Source organism: Heptranchias perlo, chromosome 25, assembly GCF_035084215.1.
Source record: "Heptranchias perlo isolate sHepPer1 chromosome 25, sHepPer1.hap1, whole genome shotgun sequence".
NCBI lineage: Eukaryota > Metazoa > Chordata > Chondrichthyes > Hexanchiformes > Hexanchidae > Heptranchias > Heptranchias perlo.
In genome coordinates, this window is record NC_090349.1 from 46,396,195 (window position 1) to 46,420,441 (window position 24,247).

At 45.0% G+C, this 24,247-nt stretch overlaps 1 protein-coding gene across 4 annotated transcripts in view; it reads right to left on the reverse strand.

Moving 5' to 3' along the window:
- The window catches only part of LOC137342290 (membrane-associated phosphatidylinositol transfer protein 2), a 354,330-nt gene extending 335,991 nt beyond the window's left edge, over positions 1-18,339 (reverse strand). For all 4 annotated transcript variants that reach the window (XM_068006206.1, XM_068006204.1, XM_068006207.1 and 1 more), the window contains exon 1: positions 18,141-18,339. The gene's annotated coding sequence lies outside the window, so the exon portion shown is untranslated. The remainder of the gene's footprint in view (positions 1-18,140) is intronic.
- Positions 18,340-24,247: the final 5,908 nt, after the last annotated feature.

Below are 24,247 nucleotides of genomic sequence, written 5' to 3' on the forward strand. Positions count from 1 at the left end.
AGATAATTAAAGCAGTAGGTTCCAGAAGGAAATAGTGTGCAAGGGTCACGAGGTTCAATGACATTGCCGTTTGTAAATCAATACATTTGTTTTAGCCTCTGCTAAATCCAACGAGTTCACATGTTCAACTGTCCCGTTCAAGACCACTGTCAAGAAAGCACGAGTATTTCTCCAGAAGAATGGGAAGAGTGGGTAGGAACAAAAGATTTTGACTCACACTCTGCTCAGGTGGGTGCAGTATCCTGGGAAATAAAAAGTTTACAATCAGTCCTGATGAACTGAACCCTGAAGCTTGGCCATGCTTCGTGACACCAGGTGCTGTGGTTAACAGCTTGCTGCACGTTATTAGTTTTGGCTTTCCCTTTGCGCACTCAACTGATGCCTTAGCATATTAGCAGACAAAAATCAACATTTTCGGTGATGTTTGGTAATTCTTAAGAATGTGAGAAATAGGAGCAGGAGTAGGCCATCTGGCCTGCTCCGCCATTCAACATGATCATGGTTGATCTTCTACCTCAACGCCATTTTCCTGCACTATCCCCATATCCCTTTAATATCTAGAAATCTATTGATCTCTGTTTTAAATGTATTCAACGACTGAGCCTCCACAGCCCTCTGGGGTAGAGAATTCCAAAGATTCACCACCCTGAGTGAAGAAATTTCTCCTCATCTCAGTCATGAAAAGCCTACCCCTTATTCTGAGACTGTGACCTTGGTTCTAGACTCCCCAGCCAGGGGAAACATCCTCCCTGCATCTACCCTGTCAAGCCCTGTGAGAATTTTGTATGTTACAATGAGATCACCTCTCATTCTTCTAAACTCTAGAGAATACAGGCCTAGTCTACTCAATCTCTCCTCATGCGACAATCCCACCATCCCAGGAATCAGTCTGGTGAACCTTCGTTGCACTCCCTCTATGGAAAGTATATCTTTTCTTAAGTAAGGAGACCAAAATTGTACACAATACTCCAGGTGCGGTCTCACCAAGGCCCTATACAATTGCAGTAAGACATTGTTACTCCTGTACTCAAATCCTCTTGTAATAAAGGCCAACATACCATTTGCCTTCCTAATTGCTTGCTGCATCTGCATGTTAGCTTTCAGTGACTCATATACAAGGACACCCAGGTCCCTTTGAACATCAACATTTCCCAATCTCTCACCATTTAAAAAATACTCTGCATTTCTGTTTTTCCCAACCAAAGTGGATAACTTCACATTTTTCCACATTATATTCCATCTGCCATGTTCTTGTCCACTCACTTAGCCTGTGTATATTGCCTTGAAGCCTCTTTGCATCCTCCTCACAACTCTCATTCCCACCTAGTTTTGTGTCATCAGCAAACTTGGAAATGTTACATTTGGTCCCCTCATCCAAATCATTGATATAGATTGTCAATAGCTGGGGCCCAAGCACCGATCCCTGCGGTACCCCGCTAGTCACAGTCTGCCAACTGAAAAAGACCCGTTTATTCCTACTCTCTGTTTCCTGTCTGTTAACCAATTCTCAATCCATGCCAGTATATTACCCCCAGTTCCATGTGCTCTAACTTTGTCCACCAACCTCCTGTGTGAATTATCGAAAGCCTTCTGAAAATCCAAATGCACCACATCCACTGGTTCCCCCTTATCTACTCTACTAGTTACATTCTCAAAGAACTCCAATAAATTTGTCAAACATGATTTTCCTTCCATAAATCCATGTTGACTCTGCCAAATCCTATTATTATTTTCTAAGTGTCCTGTTATCACATCCTTTATAATAGATTCTAGCATTTTCCCTACTACTGATGTCAAGCTAACATGTCTGTAGTTCCTTGTTTTCTCTCTCTCCTTTCTTAAATAATGGGGTTACATTTGCTACCCTCCAATCTGCAGGAACCATTCCAGATGCCCCATTTGCTAAGTCCCATTTTTGTAGATTTGTTTTGCAGCACTTGGCTCCTACTGCAAGCTTACATCATAAATATATTGGGCATATGTTTCAAGAGACAGCAAAAGTCAGGTGATTAGTAAATATTCAGCACTGTTTTCCCTGTTAATTGATATTCAGAAAAAGATATTTGTGTCAGGAGCTGGGCTGGTAAAAAATATCTCCTGCCCTTGGATTAAAAACCTGGCCCTGCAGCATTGATATTTACTCAGCGTGAGAGATGGCTCTTGCTTCATGCACACCTGACAAATGCAAGTTATAGCTTAAGTAATAATTCTCTTGGCATGAAGAGAAGTACAATGGATGCCTAGTTCACTCCATGACCTAGAAGACTATGTAACCATGTAACGTAAATGACAAAAGGGTCCAATTCCCCACCCCAAACTCGATCTCAGATTAGACAAAAAAAATTACATAATCAGCAAAGCCATTTATAGATCAGGTTCAGCCTCAAATTCAATCCCAGTTTCTACTATAAATCCCTTGTTCTGAATCAGTCCCGCCTCAGGAACACGTCAGTGCTGATTTGAATGAGTGCGGATATCTGTCAGCATGAGCTCATTTTATCTTTAGCACCTGACGTTTCTTCCCTCCTAGATTCCTAGTGAACTTTATCACATCTATCAACAAATGGGGGATAATTTGCACATCAGCATGTGAAATGTCAAATCCACTGATACAGATTCAAACACGGAGCCCCCAATATAACTCCGGACTTCACAAACATAATAACCGTGACAAAAAACAAAGCAAGTCGTTCCTGTTCCTCTACGCCTATCCACCTCACCTGTAAGACTGCTGTGTCTGGCAGAGAGCCATCTTAAAAATGGTAGTTTCAAGACATGGTTTTGGATAATGCGATGAGGCAACAATGCGTAGAATCCCGGAGCAGTGTGACGCAGGTTCAATTCCCTCCTTCCATCAAATTCCCTATCTCAGCCGCTCTTCCCCAGTGGAGAATGTTATCACCGGACCATTCCCGTCCATCTCAAGTAGCTGCAGCAGACCTGCAGAGGCAGCGGGACAGCTGGTCTTTCTGAATTCCTGGTCAGTCAGCATACGGCCCAGGGACACCAAGCGTGCCGAGCGAGAAAATTAAGGAACCTTACACCCTTAAGGACAGAAGACAAAGAGAGTGAAATTCAACTTGGGCAGTGGTGTACAACGGCGATAGTGAATCAGCAGCCCGTTTTACACTCCGCCCGATGTTCGTTTCCATTGAAGTCAATGCGGGCCGCCGATTCACTAGCGCCCATTTTGCGCTACTGTACAAGGCAGATTTCACCCTCAATGCCTTTAAACAGAATGGCAGGAATAGGCTAGGAGAAAGCACAGCAGCAAGGAGCACATCCCGAGTATGTAGCAACTGGATGAGTGGCAGCCTTTCTATTCCTCTGTCTCTGATTCACTGGCCAAGACTCAAAGACTGAGCAAGCTAGGGCTCTTTTCTTTAGAAAAGAGAAGACTGGGGGGGGTGACCCGATAGAGGTCTTTAAGTTCATGAAGGGGTTTAATAGGTTAGACGCAGAGAAGGTGTTTCCACTTGTGGGGGAATCAAAAACTAGGAGGTCATAAATATAAGATGATCACTAATAAATCCAAGAAGGAATTCAAAAGAAACTTCTTTACTCAAGAGTGGTGAGAATGTGGAACTCGCTACCACATGGAGTGGTTGAGGCGAATAGCATAGATGCACTTAAGGGAAAACTAGATAAGTACACGAGGGAGAAAGGAATAGAAGGATATGTGGATAGGGTGAGATAAAGTAAGGTGGGAGGAGGCTCGTGTGGAGCATAAACACCAGCACAGGCCTGTTGGGCCAAATGGCCTGTTTCTGTGCTGTAAGTTATATGTAATTCTTTGTAAATTGAGGCAAAGGAGCAAATCACTATTTGATTCAAGGCACACACCGTGATCGCAAATAGCATGAGGAGACATAATGTGTCAGTACATCAAGAGTGGGACAAGTGATGTGGTGCTGCATGAATTCCCATTGTAAATCTTGTCAATCTCTACACCTCACCACCAGCAGTGTGGCCTGCTGCCCAAGTCCCACAATTTTACACAAAAAGAACCAGAGGCAGTGGATATGCAGCAACTGCACAATCCTGAAGCTGCTTCAACACTGCGGCCCAGGTCTTCGGACAGAGGCTGGTGCAAGTCACTCTGAATTTTACTTGTGTTCTGTGCAGCTGATCTCCTCACAAACCAGCGGCACCTGTCCTTATTTCACACTTGCAGGGAGTGTGCAACTTGCGTACCCGAAGCACCCTCACCATAACATCAGAGAGTGACGTCATGACGGCTTGCAATCGTAGATGGCATCAGTCCATTAACCTACTGCTGTCACCAGAATAACCGACCCCAGAAGGTCTTCTGACCCACCCATCTTAAAAAACACCCGGGCTGTTTAGCTTTCAAGTGTCACTGACTACGCGAGACCCATGGTCATCAGCCAGCAGCACAAGATCAAGACAAACGCAGTTCGAGCGATAAGAAATCATGTCCCCTCATTATGGGCTTATACTTGTATCAAAGATCACAGCACGAAATCATTTTCTCGATCCGTTTGTTAGCAATACAGATCGTCATCTCACTGACATTATACTTGTCACGACCAATCTGCAAATATGCAAAATAGTGACAGGTGGAGCCGGGTTAACAAACAACCACACAGTCATTTCACACATACTGGAGTTGTTTTTTAAAGGGGAAATAAGCTGGTGAATGGCAGTGACTTGGCAGATGCAGGCGACTTGGATTTTCAAAACATGTTTGACAAAGTTCCTCAGGTGAGGGTGGAAAGCAAGTTTAAGGCTCAGAATCGTTGTTGAATTGCCTAGAGGGGTTAAGAACTAGTTTGGCAACAGAAGAAAGGGTAACAATAAACAAAAAAGGCCTTGCCAGAGTAATGTAACCAGTGGAGTTCCACGGGAATCTTTTCTGGGACCCCTGCAATTCTCACTGCTTCTGTATGATATGGAACAGGGTACCTGTAGCATTATTTTCTGATTGTACACAAATCTGTGTACAATCAATCTAAATAATCAAAAAGCACAATGTCAAGTGAGCATTTTATGGGAAGGTAGATACTGAGGCACTGCAGCCATCCAGTGTATTGCGGGTGTAACACGAAATGGGTCCTTAACACACAAAGTCCACATCAAAAAGACACTGTCAGTTATTTGGCCAAATACTACACTCCAGACATATCAAAAAACACGTAAAATTGAATGAAGTCAGTTAGCACATTACTGCTGTTTGGATCCACACTGTCTCCCGATCTCTACCCATTTGCCAGCTTTGTTTCAGTAGTAATTCACAGGGAGGCGGCCTGTCGTAGCCAACACTTAAAGCAGCAAGTTCGTCACAACTCTCTTTTTAGTCACGTACTCATTTACTAGGCGCCTTCAACCAAAGCATAGCTCTTTAAACTGAATGGTACACCACTCATTTTGCTGAGACATGGCCTGCACACTGGGCCTTTGACCAATCTCAGCACGAGGAATCCAACCAGCCAAAATGCTGTCGCACAAAACTTAACTATGTGCCCTGAACCGCACAGCAATAGCACTAACACGAACTACAATTGGTGTGGCTGTGGTAAACAATGGACTTTGAAGCTGTAATTTAAGCCAGTATTTCTCTGTGGTGGCAACCCCCAATATGGCCGCACACTAATGTCTAGGCCCAAGTTAGCGACCCTATCAGGATACCCTTCCATTCCTTTCTCCCTCATGTGCTTATCTGGCTTCTCCATAAATGCATATATATTATTTGGCTCAACTACTCCTTGTGGTAGCACATTCCACATTCTCACCATTCTTTGGGTAAAAAAGTTTCTCTTGAATCCCCTATTGGATTTATTAGCAACTATTTTATATTTCTGACCTCTAGTTTTGGGCACCCCCACAACATTGGAAACATTTTCTCTACGTCTACCCTATCAAACACAATCATTATCTTGAAGACCGCTACCAGGTCTCTCCTCAGCCTTCTCTTTTCTAGAGAAAAGAGCCCCAAGCCTGTTCAGCCTTTCCTGATAAGGATATCCTCAGTTCTGGTATCATCCTTGTGAATCTTTTTTGCACCCTCTCCGATGCATCTATATCCTTTTTGTTATATGAAGACCAGAACTGAGCACAATACTCCAAGTGTGGTCCAACCAAGGTTCTATACAAGTTTAACTTTCAATTTGCTTTTCAATTCTACTCCTCTAGAAATGAACCCTAGTGCTTGACTTGCCTTTTTTATAATGAGAGAGGAAGTATTAAGCAGTTTAGCATCTTTGAAAGTAGATAAATCGCCAGGCCCGGATGAAATGTATTTCAGGCTGTTGAGAGAAGCAAGGGAGGAAATAGGAGGCTCTGACCATTATTTTCCAATCCTCCCTGGCTACAGGCGTGGTGCCGGAGGGTTGGAGGACTGCTAATGTTGTACCGTTCTTTAAAAAGGGAGAAAGGGATAGACCGAGTAATTACAGGCCAGTCAGTCTAACCACAGTGGTGGGCAAATTATTGGAACCAATTCTGAGGGACAGCATAAATCGTCATTTAGAAAGACACTCGTTAATCAAGGGCAGTCAGCATAGATTTGTTAAGGGAAGTTCGTGTCTGACTAACTTAATTGAATTTTTTGAGGAAGTAACAAGGAGGGTCGATTAGGGTAGTGCATTTGATGTAGTCTATATGGACTTTAGCAAGGCTTTTGCCAAGATCCCACGTGTCAGACTGGTCAAAAAGTACAAGCCCATGGGATCCAGGGGAAAGTGGCAAGTTGGGTCCAAAATTGGCTCAGTGGCAGGAAGAAAAGGGTAATGGTCGACGGGTGTTTTTGTGACTGGAAGGTTGTCTCCAGTGGGGTTCCGCAGGGCTCAGTATTAGGTCCCTTGCTTTTTGTGGTATATATTAATGATTTGGACCTGAATGTAGGGGGCATGATCAAAAAGTTTGCAGGTGATATAAAAATTGGCCATGGAGCTCATAGTGAGGAGGAAAGCTGTAGTCTGCAGGAAGATATCAATAGACTGGTCAGGTGGGCAGAAAAGTAGCAAATGGAATTCAATCCAGAGAAGTGTGAGGTAATGCATTCGGGGAGGGCAAACCAGACAAGAGAGAACACAATAAATGGGAGGGTACTGAGAGGTGTAGAGGAACAGAGGGACCTTGGAGTGCATGTCCACAGATCCCTGAAGGTAGCAAAAAGGCATACGGGGTACTTTCCTTTATTAGCTGAGGCACAGAATATAAGAGCAGGGAGATTATGCTAGAACTGTATAAAACACTCGTTAGGCAACGGCTTGAGTACTGAGTACAGTTCTGGTCACCACATTACAGGAAGGATGTGATTGCACTAGAGAAGATACAGAGATTTACGAGGATGTTGCCAGGACTGGAGACTTTTAGCTACGAGAAAAGATTTAATAGGTTGGGGTTGTTTTCTTTGGAACAAAAGGAGGCTGAGGGGAGATTTAATTGAGGCATATAAAATTATGAGGGGCCTGGATAGAGTGGATAGGGAGGACCTATTTCCTTTAGCAAAGGGGTCAGTGACCAGAGGGCACAGATTTAAAGTAATTACAGGGGAGCTGAGAAGAAATGTTTTCACCCAGAGGGTGGTGGGGATCCGAAACTCACTGCCTGAAAGGTTGGTAGAGGCAGAAACCCCCAACTCATTTAAAAGTACTTGGATCTGCACTTGAAGTACTGTAACCAGGACCAAGTACTGGAAAGTGGGATTAAGCTAGATAGCTCTTTTTCGGCTGGCACGGACACGATGGGCCAAATGGCCTCCTTCTGCGCCGTAAATTTCAGTGATTTGTGTAAATGTACCCCTTTGCTCCTCTCTCTAAATTAAGACTATTATCCAAGCAGTACATGGTCTCCTTATTCTTCCTACCAAAATGCACCACCTCACACTTATCTATATTGAAATTCTTTTGCCAATTACGCGCCAATTCTGCAAGTTTATTAATGTCCACTTTGACGCATTCTATCAATTTGGTGTCTTGCGCAAATTTTGAAATTGTACTTCCGATTCCCGAGTCCAAATCGTTTATGTAAATGGTGAAAAACAGTGGTCCCAGCACCGATCCCTGTGAACACCACTTCCCACCTTTTGCCAGTCTGATTAACTACCGTTAACTACTACTTTCTGTTTTGTAGCCAACTATTCTGCTACCTGTCCCCTGACTCCACATGCTCTGACCTTAGCCATGAATCTGTATTCCCTTGAGTTTAGTAGATCGAGGAGTGATCTGATTGAGGTGTTTAAAATGATAAAAGGATTTGATAGAGTAGATACAGAAAAACTATTTCCACTGGTGGGGGGGGGGGGGGGGGGGGAGGGGGGAGTCCAGGACAATAGGGCATCACCTTAAATTTAGAGCTAGGCCATTCAGGGGTAATGCAAGAAAACACTTCTTCACACAAAAGGATAGTGACAATCTGGAACTCTCTCCCCCAAAAAGCTTTTGAGGCTGGGGGTCAATTGAAAATTTCAAAACGGAGGTTGATAAATTGTTAGGTAGAGGTATTAAGGGATATGGAACCAAGGTGGGTAGATGGAGTTAAGATATAGATCAGCCATGATCTAATTTAATGGTGGAACAGGCACGAGGGGCTGAACTCCAGTTCCAATAGGTTCTATAGAGTGTGCCTGTGCTGTCACTGCTGCTACCTTCCCTAATCCCTTTTCCTGCTCTTTTCCCATATCCTTTTATATTCTTGTTTTTCAAATATTTAGCCAATTATCACGTATCTTTAAACCCCAGGGAGAAAAAGTAGCCTTGAAGTCACCCCATGGAGTTTGCAGGCCAGCAACAGCTGTCACAGTAGAATATCACAGAACTCCATGCTTCTAGCAATTCATTATTTATTACTGGAAAGATGTAACTTTTACAAAATGATCCACGACCCCTTTGATGTGAGTTGCCATAAAAAAAATTATAATTCTTCCCTATCTCAATCTGAACACACTGAAATATCAGGGTTGCTAGCACAGTGAATTTTAAATAAAAAATATTCCTTTTATTGGAAGTGTTGTCTTTATAGGTCATACTAATTTAAGGCCCAGCACCCAGTGACGGAGTGACTAAGGGCTCAAGGGCAGTATTCCCACCTCTGAATCAGAGAGTTAGGTTCAGGCCCCACTCCAGACAGCCCCGGCAAACAGAGACTGGAGCACCAGCTCAGAGTACTGGGTTGATGTCCAGTGGAGGGACCCCTGTCCGACAGGGGCCCCCCCCCTTATAAAGGGTATAAGAAATAGGAGCAGGAGTCGGCCACACGCCCCTCGAGCCTGCTCCGCCGTTCAATAAGATCATGGCTGATCTTCGACCTCAACTCCACTTTCCCGTCTGATCCCCATATCCTTGGATTCCCCTGGAGTCCAAAAATCTATCGATCTCAGCCTTGAATATACTCAACGACTCAGCATCCACAGCCCTCTGGGGTAGAGAATTCCAAAGATTCACAACCCTCTGAGTGAAGAAATTCCTCCTCATCTCAGTCTTAAATGTCTGACCCCTTATCCTGAGACTATACCCCCTAGTTCTAGATGTTATAAACTGGATAGCCCAGTGAAGGATAGAATATTAGAGCCTGATCTTCAGTTGCTTCCAAACCTTTATTCACAGATCAACAATACCCACTTCACACCCCAGATAAGCTCTAATATAAATGGATACGAGAGTCCCCAAATGATACCCACCACCTGAATACAATTAACACTAATTGATATAAATTATATGGATACAATTAACAGATTCTCTTAGCTCTCCAACAAAAATTGAACTTTATATATACATACAATACAAACAAAAAAATTCAAAAATCAAAAACTTCCATACTCTTATACTATTCAAAGCATTACATCGTGAGGTGACCCTTCTCCAGGACCCCATATAATTTCTTTGTACGTGTAATTCTTTTCGTAAAACAGTCTGACAGTTGATGGCTTGAATCCACCCATTTAATTTTAGAGATTTCCTTTCTCTCCAGCATTTGTTTCAAGACAGCAAGGTCAATCCGTAATCTCTCCTCACTCACATTTTTCTTAGAGTGTACATTAACCCACAATGAACGATAGTATACCCATTGAATGTTATGTAGACAATCTTCAGTGCTCCCATTGCACAGGATATCACCCCAAATATTTGCCAAATAGAATCCCATATCCACTGCATCGACGAGAGCCAGTGTTTCAGCAGCCAGAGTACTTTTAACAACCCTTTTTATTTTCTTAGCTTCCCAAGCTAAAGGACAACATTTCCCATTCTTACCCATAAGAAACTCTATGAAACCAGCTGCACTAGAATACCCATCACAAAGATTAGCATGTGAAGCATCGCTAAAGATAACTAGCTTCATTTTTTTTGGGTCACCTAAGGATGGGAACTTAAGTACGCATTTTATATTTAATTTTCATAATGTTTTATTTGCCCTTAAAACATTCTCTACTATGGGGTGCTTCATTGAAGTACTTAACTCAACACATCAAAACTAGCATCTGGTCTAGTCTGAGTGCACAACCAGTTCAACTGACCAATCAAGCTTCATAATTGCTCTGTTTCTTTAGATATAACATCACCTTTCTGCAATAATTTAGTACGATTCACCGGGATAAGAGTAACACTCTCTAAATAGGACTGTTGATTTAAAGTTATATCAGACACATTCTGCTTAATATCTAAACCAATATATTTAAAAGCCCCACAGGCCTGACTCCCAATTTTAAATTCTATTCTAATCTTATTAATGACGAATTTCTCACATTCCGCGGTATCACCCCATAAGAAATCATCAACATGCTTCATGAAGATGCTTGAAAGTTTTCCGTTATGGTTCCAATAAAACATTGCGGGATCTGCTTTTAATTGAACACAACCAATTTTCAGCAAAACAGATCTCACCGAAAAATACCATACCCTGAAGCATCATTCAGGCTATAGGCACATTTGTTTAGTTTCCATAGCTTTCCTTTCACATCTGCTGCCTTTTTAGGCGGTTTCAGAAACACTTCTCTGAAAAGAATCGCCCTGCAGAAATGCAGCTTTTATGTCAATTGACCTCCACTTCCATTAATATGTTTCCAAAAGAGCCAAAAAGATTTTTAACATTACCATTCCAGCAGTGGGAGAATCCACTCGAACATCTGGATGACCCAGCTTCTCTTCAAAACCCCTAGCTACCAACCTTGCTTTAGCCTTAAGTCTCTTCTGCAAGGACTTTTTCAATACAAACCCACCTACGTGACAAAGCCAGTTGACCCTTATCTGTTACCTCAGAATAAACTCCAAATTCTTTCCAACCATCTAACTCCCTTTGTTTTACCTCTCTTACTCGTTTAGCCTCAAGTTCATTAGCAGCCACCAAAACTTCACGCTCACAAGGACTTCTGCTTCTAGTTCTGTTACATGACTGTTCTGTGGTCTTTGTTTCATTGTCTGACCTAGTCAAGCTACATCTTCCACTTTCATGTCTGTAGGGACTACTACTGCTAGATCTCCCTCTTTCATCTCTAGTTCGCGATCATTACCTTCATCCTTTTCCTCAGAACTACTTTCTTCCTGCGTCTTCGCTCTGGGCAATTCGCCTCAGTGATACCTAGTTATATCGAAAGCATCTCCCGATTTTTCCTTGGGCATTCCTGGAATTCATTCGTCCTTTATTACTGCCCCAATTTTTTGTCTTCTGTTGATATAAGTGGATTTGCTGTACCTGCTTTCATCACCAATCTGGCGATCTTTAATCCTTCAGTTATATTGACGCCTGCGTCCAGTCTCTTGAAAATTTTGAAACCTGGTCTGGCGCCTGCATTTAGTATCTGGAACATTTCGAAACCTGGTAACCACCGAATCTTTTATTCTTTGTGACACAGCGGAAGGCTGAAGGGAATGACTGTTTCCCCAGAAAATTTTTTTAAGGCAGCAGATATTTGATCCAACAGAGTCTCTTTTTCCAAGAACTGGACACCAGTTAGGACCAGTTGCCTGTCCATGAGACACCTTAGCAATATCTAGTAATTTAAACGCTAGTACCAATCCGGGGATTCCCAATTTGAACTTTGTCAACCTTTTGCACAATTTGTTAAAGTCCATGATATACTCCTCCATTGAATGACCATCCGTTTTCCAAAATCTATCCATCAAATGCTGACCAGGCCTCATAGGCACTTAACAGGTCATCTTTCTTGTAGATTTGATCCAGAAATTCTATTAGGAAGGTAAAACTATTATCCAAAAGATCTGCATCCAACTCAGAAAATACCTTACTTCTGATTTTACTTTGTTCAGGAAGCGACAACGCCATGGCCATGCCTTGTTTTCTCTTTGGTAGAGTAGTAACCAGTGTCCACGTATCAACCTCATTCTTCCACTGGTCAAACGATTCAAACTCCGAGAACATCCGAGGGAAATCGTACCTCGACGATTTAAACTTTCATTCTTCCATTTTCCACAATGGCCACTAGGCTTTCAAATTTTGCTTCTAATGTCCAAAAAAAATCATAGTTTCCAACCTCCACCTTTAGGCAACCATTCTCTGCTGCCATGTTATAAACTGGATAGCCAGGTAGTGAAGGATGTAACACTACAGCCTGATCTTCAGTTGCTTCCAAGCTTTTATTCACGGATATCAACAATTCCCACTCTACACCCCTCCAATTGATACGCACCACCTGAATACAATTAACACCAATTGATATAAATCATATGGATACAATGAACACTAGACTCTCAGCCAGGGGAAACAGCGTCGACCCTCTTAAGCCCTCTCAGAATCGTGTATGTTTCAATAAGATCACCTCTCATTCTTCTAAACTGCAGAGAGTATAGGCCCATTCTACTCAATCTAGAGACAGGTGGGGCTCTTTAGCCTTAGTTGCAGCCCACCTGGGAGAAGGTACTTCAAAGTCAAAAGCCGTGAGGAAGGCGGGAAACCACTTCAGCTACTCTTGCCTAGTAAGTAGCTCAAGAATCTAATGTGCGGCTTGAGTTAGGACCTGCCCTGGGGCAGAGATGAATGGCACTTGCACATGAGGTTGATTTAAGTGAGGGAAATTTGCCCAATTTGCCTCAGTTTTCCTGGGGCGTGGCACAAGCAACTACTTGGAGCCAAAGGTGAGAGTTGTGTCAGCAGTGAGGAACCAAAGATTGGGGACCATCCAAGGGATGCGACATGCCCCCATGCAGTGTTCTACCCCTTCTACACTATACGACCTAGGGCAGAATACAAAGGACGGATTGATCCAGTGCTCAGTACTGCTGTAAACGCCACACTTACACAGTCCAGTGCCACGTGGTGTACATGAATTATATGATATCCAGCATCAATAATCACTGCTGGTAACAGAGTTATTTGTCTGGTACCAGGGTGGTAGAAGGCAAACTAGATGGACCTTGGTCTTTTTTCATCTCGCAATTCCTATGTTCCTATGTGTCCTGGGCCAATATTTATCCCTCAGCCAATATCATTAAATAGATGATCTGGTCATTTATCTCATTGCTGTTTGTGGGAGCTTGCTGTGCACAAATTGGCTGCCACGTTTACCTACATTACAACAGTGGCGACACTTTAAAAGTACTTCATTGGCTGTGAAGCACTTTGGGGCGTCCTGAGGTAGTGAACAGCGCCAGAGAAATGCAAGTTCTCTCTTTGTTTTCTTTATGCCTCTGTGCTAAAATTTAGGGGTACACAGGATGTTTGTAAAAATAAAGACTTTGTTAAAGGGACATCAAACTTTTGTTTGGAAGCACCCATCGTGATAACAGAGCATCAGTGTGGCAATTGTGCAGGGTACCATTATAGTAAAAATAAAGCATAGTCTTTAGGGGAAATGGAACAGAGCTGCGCTGATCATTTATGTAGCAACACTATAAATTCATTTAAAAAGAATATTTGCCATGCTGCTAACCCTAACCCTTCCCTGTCTAAGAAGTAAGGTTTGCCACCATCTTCGTCCCCCTGCACCCATCTATGAAGACAATATATCTGAAGTACAGGGTACTTCAAGTGCAGGGTATGGTAGCATAGTAGTTATGTTACTGGACTAGTAATCCTGAGGCCTGGACTAATAATCCAGAATCACGAGTTCAAATCCTGCCGCAGCAGCTGGGGAATTTTAATTCAATTTTAATAAATAAAATCTGGAATAAAAAATACTAGTATCAGTAATGGTAGCCATGAATCTACTGGATTGTTGTAAAAACCCATCTGGTTCACTTTTGTCCTTTAGGGAAGGAAACCTGCCGTCCTTACCCGGTCTGGCCTATATGTGACTCCAGACCCACAGCAATGTGGTTGATTCTTAATCGCCCTCTGAAATGGCCTAGCAAGCCATTCAGTTGTACAATCTCACTACAAAAAGTCAAAAAGAATAAAACCGGTTGGACCACCCGGCATCGGACCACTAGGCACTGGACAAAGCAACGGCAAACCAAGCCCAGTCGACCTTGCAAAGTCCTCACTAACATCTGGGGACTTGTGCCAAAATTGGGAGAGCTGTCCCACAGACCAGTCAAGCAACAGCCTGACATAGCCATACTCACACAATCATACCTTTCAGCCAATGTCCCAGACTCTTCCATCACCATCCCTGGGTATGTCCTGTCCCACCGGCAGGACAGACCGACCAGAGGTGGCGGTACAGTGATATACAGTCAGGAGAGAGTGGCCCTGGGAGTCCTCAACATTGACTCCGGATCCCATGAAATCTCATGGCATCAGGTCAAACATGGGCATGGAAATATCCTGCTGATTACCACCTACCGCCCTCCCTCAGCTGATGAATTAGTCTTCCTCCATGTTGAGCACAATTTGGAGGAAGCACTGAGGGTCGCAAGGGCACAGAATGTACTCTGGGTGGGGGACTTCAATGTCCATCACCAAGAGTGGCTCGATAGCACCACTACTAACCTGAAGGACACAGCTGCCAGACTGGGCCTGCGGCAGGTGGTGAGCGAACCAACACAAGGGAAAAACCTACTTGACCTCATCCTCACCAAGCTACCTGTCATAGATGCATCTGTCCATGACAGTACGGGTAGCAGTGACCACCGCACTGTCCTCGTGGAGACGAAGTCCCATCTTAGCACTGAGGATGCCATCCAATGTTTTGTGTGACACTATCACCGTGCTAAATGGGATAGATTCAGAACAGATCTAGCAGCTCAAAACGGGGTATCCATGAGGCACTGGGGCCATCAGCAGCAGCAGAATTGTATTCCAGCACAATATGTCACCTCATGGCCCGGCATATTCCTCACTCTACCATTACCAACAAGCCGGGGATCAACCCTGGTTCAATGAGGAGTGTAGAAGAGCATGCCAGGAGCAGCACCAGGCATAACTAAAAATGAGGTGCCAAACTGGTGAAGCTACAACACAGGATTACATGCATGCTAAACAGCAGAAGCACCATGCTATAGACAGAGCTAAGCGATTCCACAACGAACGGATCAGATCAAAGCTCTGCAGCCTTGCCACATCCAGTCATGAATGGTGGTGGACAATTAAACAACTAACGGGAGGAGAAGGCTCTATAAACATCCTCATCCTCAATGATGGTGGAGTCCAGCACGTAAATGCAAAAGACAAGGCTGAAGCGTTTGCAACCATCTTCAGCCAGAAGTGCCGAGTGGATGATCCATCTCGGCCTCCTCCCGATATCCCCACCATCACAGAAGCCAGTATTCAGCCAATTCGATTCACTCCACGTGATATCAAGAAACGGCTGAGTGCACTGGATACAGCAAAGGCTATGGGACCCGACAACATCCCAGCTGTAGTGCTGAAGTCTTGTGCTCCAGAACTAGCCACGCCTCTAGCCAAACTGTTCCAGTACAGCTACAACACTGCCATCTACCCGATAATGTGGAAAATTGCCCAGGTATGTCCTGTCCACAAAAAGCAGGACAAATCAAATCCGGCCAATTAACGCCCCATCAGTCTACTCTCAATCATCAGCAAAGTGATGAAAGGTGTTGTCGACAGTGCTATCAAGCGGCACTTACTCACCAATAACCTGCTCACCGATGCTCAGTTTGGGTTCCGCCAGGACCACTCGGCTCCAGACCTCATTACAGCCTTGGTCCAAACATGGACAAAAGAGCTGAATTCCAGAGGTGAGGTGAGAGTGACTGCCCATGACATCAAGACAGCATTTGACAGAGTGTGGCACCAAGGAGCCCTAGTAAAATTGAAGTCAATGGGAATCGGGGGAAAACTCTCCAGCGGCTGGAGTCATACCGAGCACAAAGGAAGATGGTAGTGGTTGTTGGAGGCCAATCATCTCAGCCCCAGGGCATTGCTGCAGGAGTTCCTCAGGGCAGTGTCCTAGGCCCAACCATCTTCAGCTGCTTCATCAATGATCTTCCCTCCATCATAAAGTCAGAAATGGGGATGTTCGCTGATGATTGCACAGTGTTCGGTTCCATTCGCAGACCCTCAGATAACAATGTAGTCCGTGCCTGCATGCAGCAATACCTGGACAACATCCAAGCTTGGGCTGATAAGTGGCAAATAACATTTGCACAAGACAAGTGCCAGGCAATGACCATCTCCAACAAGAGAGAGTCTAACCACCTCCCCTTGACATTCAACGGCATTACCATCGCCGAATCCCCCACCATCAACATCCTGGGGGTCACCATTGACCAGAAACTTAACTGGACCAGCCATATAAATACTGTGGCGACAAGAGCAGTGACTCACCTCCTGACTCCCCAAAACCTTTCCAAGATCTAAAAGGCACAAGTCAGGAGTGTGATGGAATACTCTCCACTTGCCTGGATGAGTGCAGTTCCAGCAACACTCAAGAAGCTCAACGTCATCCAGGACAAAGCAGACCGCTTGATTGGCACCCCATACACCACCTTAAACATTCACTCCCTTCACCACCGGCACACAGTGGCTGCAGTGTGTACCATCTATAGGATGCACTGTAGCAACTCTCCAAGGCTTCTTCGACAGCACCTCCCAAACTCGCGACCTCTACCACTTAGAAGGACAATGGCAGCAGGTACATGGGAACAACACCACCTGCACGTTCCCCCCCAAGTCACACACCATCCCGACTTGGAAATATATTGTCATTCCTTCATCGTCGCTGGGTCAAAATCCTGGAACTCCCTTCCTAACAGCACTGTGGGAGAACCTTCACCACACGGACTGCAGTGGTTCAAGAAGGCGGCTCACCACCACCTTCTCAAGGGCAATTAGGGATGGGCAATAAATGCCGGCCTCGCAGCGACGCCCACATCCCATGAATGAATAAAAGAAAATGGCCCGACTTGAAGCATCATGTTAGAGGTAAAATACAATTCAAATGAACAGCTTTCCTTTCTGGAAACCATTCACAGTGAAATGGTACAAAATCCGGCATGTCCGACGAGGCACTTTATTCCTTAGTTGTTGGGATCCGAGCGGCTGTCGGACATGACCCTGGATTGGGAAAGGACAGAGTTCACAGAGTTATGTGTACAGCTTCCTCAATCTCCAGCCTCTGTGAATGTCACGACAAGCAATAATTTTGGTCAAAATCAGACCATATAATTCAAACCAGAATTCGTCCTCAAGGATACTTTAAACCGTGAAGACGTCAATTAAACATCAGAACACATTTAGTAAAGGAAATAAAAACAAACCAGGAATCGGCATGGAACTATTGGGCCGAATGGCCTGTTTCTGTGCTGTACATTTTTTTAATCAGCGGAGAGATGAGGCACGGATTCCTGCACCGACTCCGGGTCAAACCGTTAGTTTTTGCAGCTCCGGGAGTGGATGGATTTGGGGACTCCGGGTTTGCAGCTCCGGGGCCGGGCGGAGTCTCAGGCAGCGCGGCCGCTTTAACCCGTCTCCTAGCAACCGATCCCGGGCCGGCCGCTTTCACTTGAAAAACTTGCCCTTGAACCGCCGGCCGGGGGCCCGATACCGGAGACCGGAGACCGGGGACCGGCTCCACCGTCCGACCCGGAGACCGGGGACCGGCTCCACCGTCCGACCCGGGACCGGGGACCGGCTCCACCGTCCGACCCGGAGACCGGGGACCGGCTCGGTTTAATTTTAAAGCGGGATTTATTGACCCAGTCCCGGAACCGGGCGGCTTCTCCTCCCCCCTCCCAAAAAATACTTCCCTCACAGGTCTCGGCGCGCCCGGTAAATATTATTCGGTGAACGGCCGAAGCCCGGACCCCCCGCCCTCACCTCACCTCATCTCCCCGAGTAGCGGCGCCGAGCCGCGGGACGTCCTTGGGAAGCCGCGTCAGTCATGGTGCTGAGTGCCGCGTCCGTCCGTCGGTCGGTGCTGGAGGTGGGCGGGTTCCCGCCTTGCCCGAGTGACGGGAAGCTGCGGGCGCCCGCGGAAGCCTTGCCCGCCCGTCTGTCTGTCTGTCTGTCTGTCCCGCCCGCCTCTCTCTCTCTCTCTCTGTGTCTGTCCCGCCCGCCCGCCCGCCTGTCTCTCTCTCTCTCTGTCCCGCCCGCCCGCCGGCTCCGGCTCAACTCTCAGCCAAGGCGGGCCGGTTCCCGGGAGGACAGCGCCACCTGCTGCCCAGGAGGCTCAGTCACGCCCCCCCCCCGCGCGCCAGGGTTTGCGTCCCAGGGATGAGGGACTTCACTGATGTGGACCTTTCTTGTTAGACAATAAGGGTGACACTCGGTCGACCCCAGAGTCACCACGCAAAAATCATCTCAACAAGTGTCCCTTTTTTTTATTCGTTCATGGGATGTGGGCGTCGCTGGCGAGGCCGGCATTTATTGCCCATCCCTAATTGCCCTTGAGAAGGTGGTGGTGAGCCGCCTCCTTGGACCGCTGCAGTCCGTGTGGTGAAGGTAGCGGGATTGTACAACTGAATGGCTCGCTAGGCCATTTCAAGGACAGTTAAGAATCAACCACACAGAGGGCAAGACAGAGGGTCAGAGGGATCTTGGTGTGCAAGTTCACAGATCCCTGAAGGCGGTGGAACAGGTAGATAAGGTGGTAAAGAAGGCATATGGGATACTTGCCTTTATTAGCCGAGGCATAGAATATAAGAGCAAGGAGGTTATGATGGAGCTGTATAAAACACTGGTTAGGCCACAGCTGGAGTACTGTGTGCAGTTCTGGTCGGCACACTACAGGAAGGATGTGATCGCTTTGGAGAGGGTGCAGAGGAGATTCACCAGGATGTTACCAGGGCTGGAGCGCTTCAGCTATGAAGTGAGACTGGGAAGATTGGGTTTGTTTTCCTTGGAGCAGAGGAGGCTGAGGGGGGACATGATTGAGGTGTACAAAATTATGAGGGGCACAGATAGGATGGATACTAAGGAGCTTTTTCCCTTCATTGAGGGTTCTATAACAAGGGGGCATAGATTCAAGGTAAAAGGCGGGAGGTTTAGAGGGGATTTGAGAAAGAACTTTTTCACCCAGAGGGTTGTTGGAGTCTGGAACTCACTGCCTGAAAGGGTTGTGGAGGCAGGAACCCTCACAACATTCAAGAAGCATTTGGATGAGCACTTGAAATGCCATAGCATACAAGGCTACGGACCAAATGCTGGAATATGGGATTAGAGTAGACAGGGCTTGATGGCCAGCGCGGACACGATGGGCCGAAGGGCCTCTATCCGTGCTGTATAACTCTATGACTCTATGACTATGACACTGTTGTGGGTCTGGAGTCACATATAGGCCAGACTGGATAAGAACATTATTGAACCAGATGGGTTTTTACAACAAATCTGGTAGTTTCATGGTCACCATTACTGATACTCATTTTTTATTCCAGATTTTATTTTAATTAACTGAATTTAAATTGCCCAGCTGCCATGGCAGCATTTGAACTCATCTACATGGATTATTAGTCCGGGCCTCTAGATTACTAGTCCAGTAACATAACCATTATGCTACCATACCTGTACCACTACTATTGGATGGTCCAATCAAACTAAAAAGATGCCAACATAAGCATTAAATGCCACCAAAAATAAAGGGATACACTTCCCAACTAGATCAGGATTATATTATCGATGTCTACAAGACACTCTGCACCCTGCGGTAGCCACCTGTCATGGAAGGCATCAAGCGTACACTGCATGCTCCCTCTCAGGGTCACCCAGGCACAGACTAGAGTGGGGAAGAGAGGCAGGCAGCCAGAGCGACCCCACCCCATGGGACTTCAGTTATGTGGAGAGACTGAAGAAGCTGGGATTGTTCTCCTTAGAGCAGAGAAGGTTAAGGGGAAATTTAACAGAGGTTTTCAAAATTATGAAGTGTTTTAATAAGAGTAGGTAGGGAGAAACTGTTCCCACTGGCAGGAGGGTCAGTAACCAGAGGACACAGATTTAAGATCATTGGCAAAAGAACCAGAGGGAAGATGAGGAGAATTTTTTTTACGCAGCGAGTTGTTACGATCTGGAATGCACTGCCTGAAAAGGTGGTGGAAGCAGATTCAATAGTGACTTTCAAAAGGGAATAGGATTTTCTACATGAGAAGGAAATATTTACGGGCATATGGGGAAAGAGCAGGGGGGAGTGGGACTAATTGGATAGCTCTTTCAAAGAGCCAGCACAGGCACAATGATCACCTCTGCTGCAAGGAGAACAACCCCAGCTTCCCCAATCTCTCCACATAACTGAAGTCCCTCATCCCTGGTTCAATTCTAGTAAATCTCTGCACCTTCTCCAAGGCCTTGACATCCTTTCTAAAGTTGGTGCCCAGAATTGGACACAATGCTCCAACTGAGGCCTAACTAGTGACTAATAAAGGCTAAGCATCACTTCTTTGCTTTTGTACTCTATGCCTCCGTTTATAAAGCCCAGGCTTCCCTCAGTACTACCCTGAAGCGTCAGCCTAAATTATGTGCTTAAGTCTCTGGAGTGATGCCTGAACCCAGGACCCTCGACTTGGGGGCAAGAGTGGGAAGGGAGAAGAAACACATCTGTTAGTATAAAGTCCTAATAATGAAAGTGTATTAGATCTTTATAATAATGAAAAATCCATTATCATTCAGATGAAATGCTCTCTGTGCCCAGAGCAGCACTTGCAAATTTTTTTAAGCACATCACAGCTGGATTGAGGCTGAGTTCCACCTTAGTCCTCGGGTTGTTCTAGCCTGATATACGTAGATAATAGCTCTTTTGTATTTTTGCTTTTTAAACACAATGTAGTCGCTGCTTTGTTATATACAATAGGCTGGATGGAAAACAGAATACAACTTGTGCATAAAAGGTCTGAATATTAAATTTTGTAAAGGTAGCTTGCATACAATAAACATTAGAGTTACATACAAGTGAGTTTAACTGCACAACATCAAATAAAAATAATTAATGGAAAAAATGGAGTTTAATTCACATGGGATAGGTTGGTGACTCTCAGGCTCCATGGATTGAGTAAAATAAACTGCCTTACTTTTGCCTGCAAAGTTGCTCCTTTTATTATGTGTGTGCTGATGTATATACAAGTTTTATATTTAAAAACTGGGATTTGTTTTTGTTTACTGTTGTACAAAGTGGTCACAGAACAAGATATTAAAAAAAACTGCTAGTGCTGGAAATCTGAAATAAACCCAGAAATTTCTGGAAATACACAGCAGGTCTATCAACATCCAGAAAGAGAAAATGGTGTCAGTTCTCAAATCGTTGATCTTTCTTTTCAGATGCTAGTGGCCCCGTGGTGTATTTCCATCATTATGTGTCATTTTATGGACCTATGGTGAGGTTTAAAAGTCTTTTAATACTTTTAGTTAAAGATGTTGCAAAATGGTGATCTGCAAAGCATGGAATGTGGGGTCGTGCACCTCCCTCCCTCAGAGCCTGCAGCCCTGAATAGTTTGAGATTGTGACATCGATATCAACTGTCAAACAAGTTTATCATTCCTACATTTAATTTTTTAAAATTTGTTTTAACATGTGAAATCATAAGCCAATTAAAATATAATGAATGCACATACAATGGCAATTTTTTTTTCCAAACAAAAAAGTTTTATTAATGTAGTCACACAACCTGTTGAAACATTCACACTCTTTAATTAATTTTGTCATCAGTTTTCTTCCCTCCTCTCCTGAAGGTACTGACTCCTTGCTAGGGTATAGTTCCAGGGGCTGACAGACTATCTGGCACCTCACCCAAGTAATCATTCTTCATGTGTGAGCCTAGCCAGTGAGTAATTTAACTGTGTGGAACATCGTAACCAAAAAAAAAACTTGCATTTAAAAAGCAGCTTTCACGACCTCAGCACTTTACAACCAATGAAGTACCTTTGAAGCGTAGTCACTGTTGTAATGTAGGGCAATGTGGCAGCCAATTTACACACAGCAAGGTCCCACAAGCAACAATGAAATAAATGGCCAGGTCATCTCATAGAGTCATAGAGTTATACAGCACGGATAGAGGCCCTTCGGCCCATCGTGTCTGTGCCGGCCATCAAGCCCAGTCTAATCTAATCCCATATTCCAGCATTTGGTCCGTAGCCTTGTATGCTATGGCATTTCAAGTGCTCATCCAAATGCTTCTTGAATGTTGTGAGGGTTCCTGCCTCCACAACCCTCTCAGGCAGTGAGTTCCAGACTCCAACCACCCTCTGGGTGAAAAAGTTCTTTCTCAAATCCCCTCTAATCCTCCCGCCTTTTACCTTGAATCTATGCCCCCTTGTTATAGAACCCTCAACGAAGGGAAAACGCTCCTGAGTATCCATCCTATCTATGCCCCTCATAATTTTGTACACCTCAATCATGTCCCCCCTCAGCCTCCTCTGCTCCAAGGAAAACAAACCCAATCTTCCCAGTCTCTCTTCATAGCTGAAGCGCTCCAGCCCTGGTAACATCCTGGTGAATCTCCTCTGCACCCTCTCCAAAGCGATCACATCCTTCCTGTAGTGCGGCGACCAGAACTGCACACAGTACTCCAGCTGTGGCCTAACCAGTGTTTTATACAGCTCCATCATAACCTCCTTGCTCTTATATTCTATGCCTCGGCTAATAAAGGCAAGTATCCCATATGCCTTCTTTACCACCTTATCTACCTGTTCCGCCGCCTTCAGGGATCTGTGAACTTGCACACCAAGATCCCTCTGACCCTCTGTCTTGCCTAGGGTCCTCCCATTCATTGTGTAGTCCCTTGCCTTGTTAGTCCCTCCAAAGTGCATCACCTCGCACTTTTCCGGGTTAAATTCCATTTGCCACTGTTCCGCCCATCTGACCAACCCATCTATATCGTCCTGCAGACTGAGGCTATCCTCCTCGCTATTTACCACCCTACCAATTTTTGTATCATCAGCGAACTTACTGATCATACCTTTTACATTCATATCCAAGTCGTTAATGTAGACCACAAACAGCAAGGGCCCCAGCACAGATCCCTGTGGTACCCCACTGGCCACAGGCTTCCAGTCACAAAAACAACCTTCGACCATCACCCTCTGCCTTCTGCCACTAAGCCAGTTTTGTATCCAAAGTGCCAAGGCACCCTGGACTCCATGGGCTCGTACCTTCTTGACCAGTCTCCTGTGCGGGACTTTATCGAAGGCCTTACTGAAATCCATGTATACCACATCCACTGCGTTACCCTCATCCACACGCCTAGTCACCCCCTCAAAAAATTCAATCAAATTAGTCAGACATGATCTTCCCTTGACAAAGCCATGTTGACTATCCCTGATTAATCCTTGCTTCTCCAAGTGGAGACTAATTTTGTCCTTCAGAATTTTTTCCAACAATTTTCCGACCACTGATGTTAGGCTCACTGGCCTGTAGTTCCCCGGTTTTTCCCTACTCCCCTTCTTGAATAATGGTACTATATTAGCGGTTCTCCAGTCCTCTGGCACATCCCCTGTGGCCAGAGAGGTTCTGAATATATGTGTCAGAGCCCCCGCAATCTCCTCCTTTGCCTCACACAGTAGCCTGGGATACATTTCGTCCGGGCCTGGGGATTTATCCATTTTTAGGCCTGCTAAAACCGCCAATACCTCCTCCCGCTCGATGTTAATATGTTCGAGTATATCACAGTCCCCCTGTCGTATTTCTCTGTCTACGTCGTCCTTCTCCATAGTGAAAACAGATGCAAAAAATTCATTTAGAACCCCTCCTACATCTGCCGGCTCCACACACACATTGCCATTTTTGTCCCTAATGGGCCCTATTTTTTCCCTAGTTATCCTCTTACCCTTAATATACTTATAAAACATCTTAGGATTTTCCTTTATTTTGCTCGCCAGAGTTTTTTCATGGCCCCTCCTTGATCTCCTAATTTCTTTTTTAAGTATCCCCCTGCACTTTTTGTACTCCTCTAGGGCTTCCTCCGTCTTTAGCCTTTTGTATCTGCCAAAAGCCCTCCTTTTTTTCCTA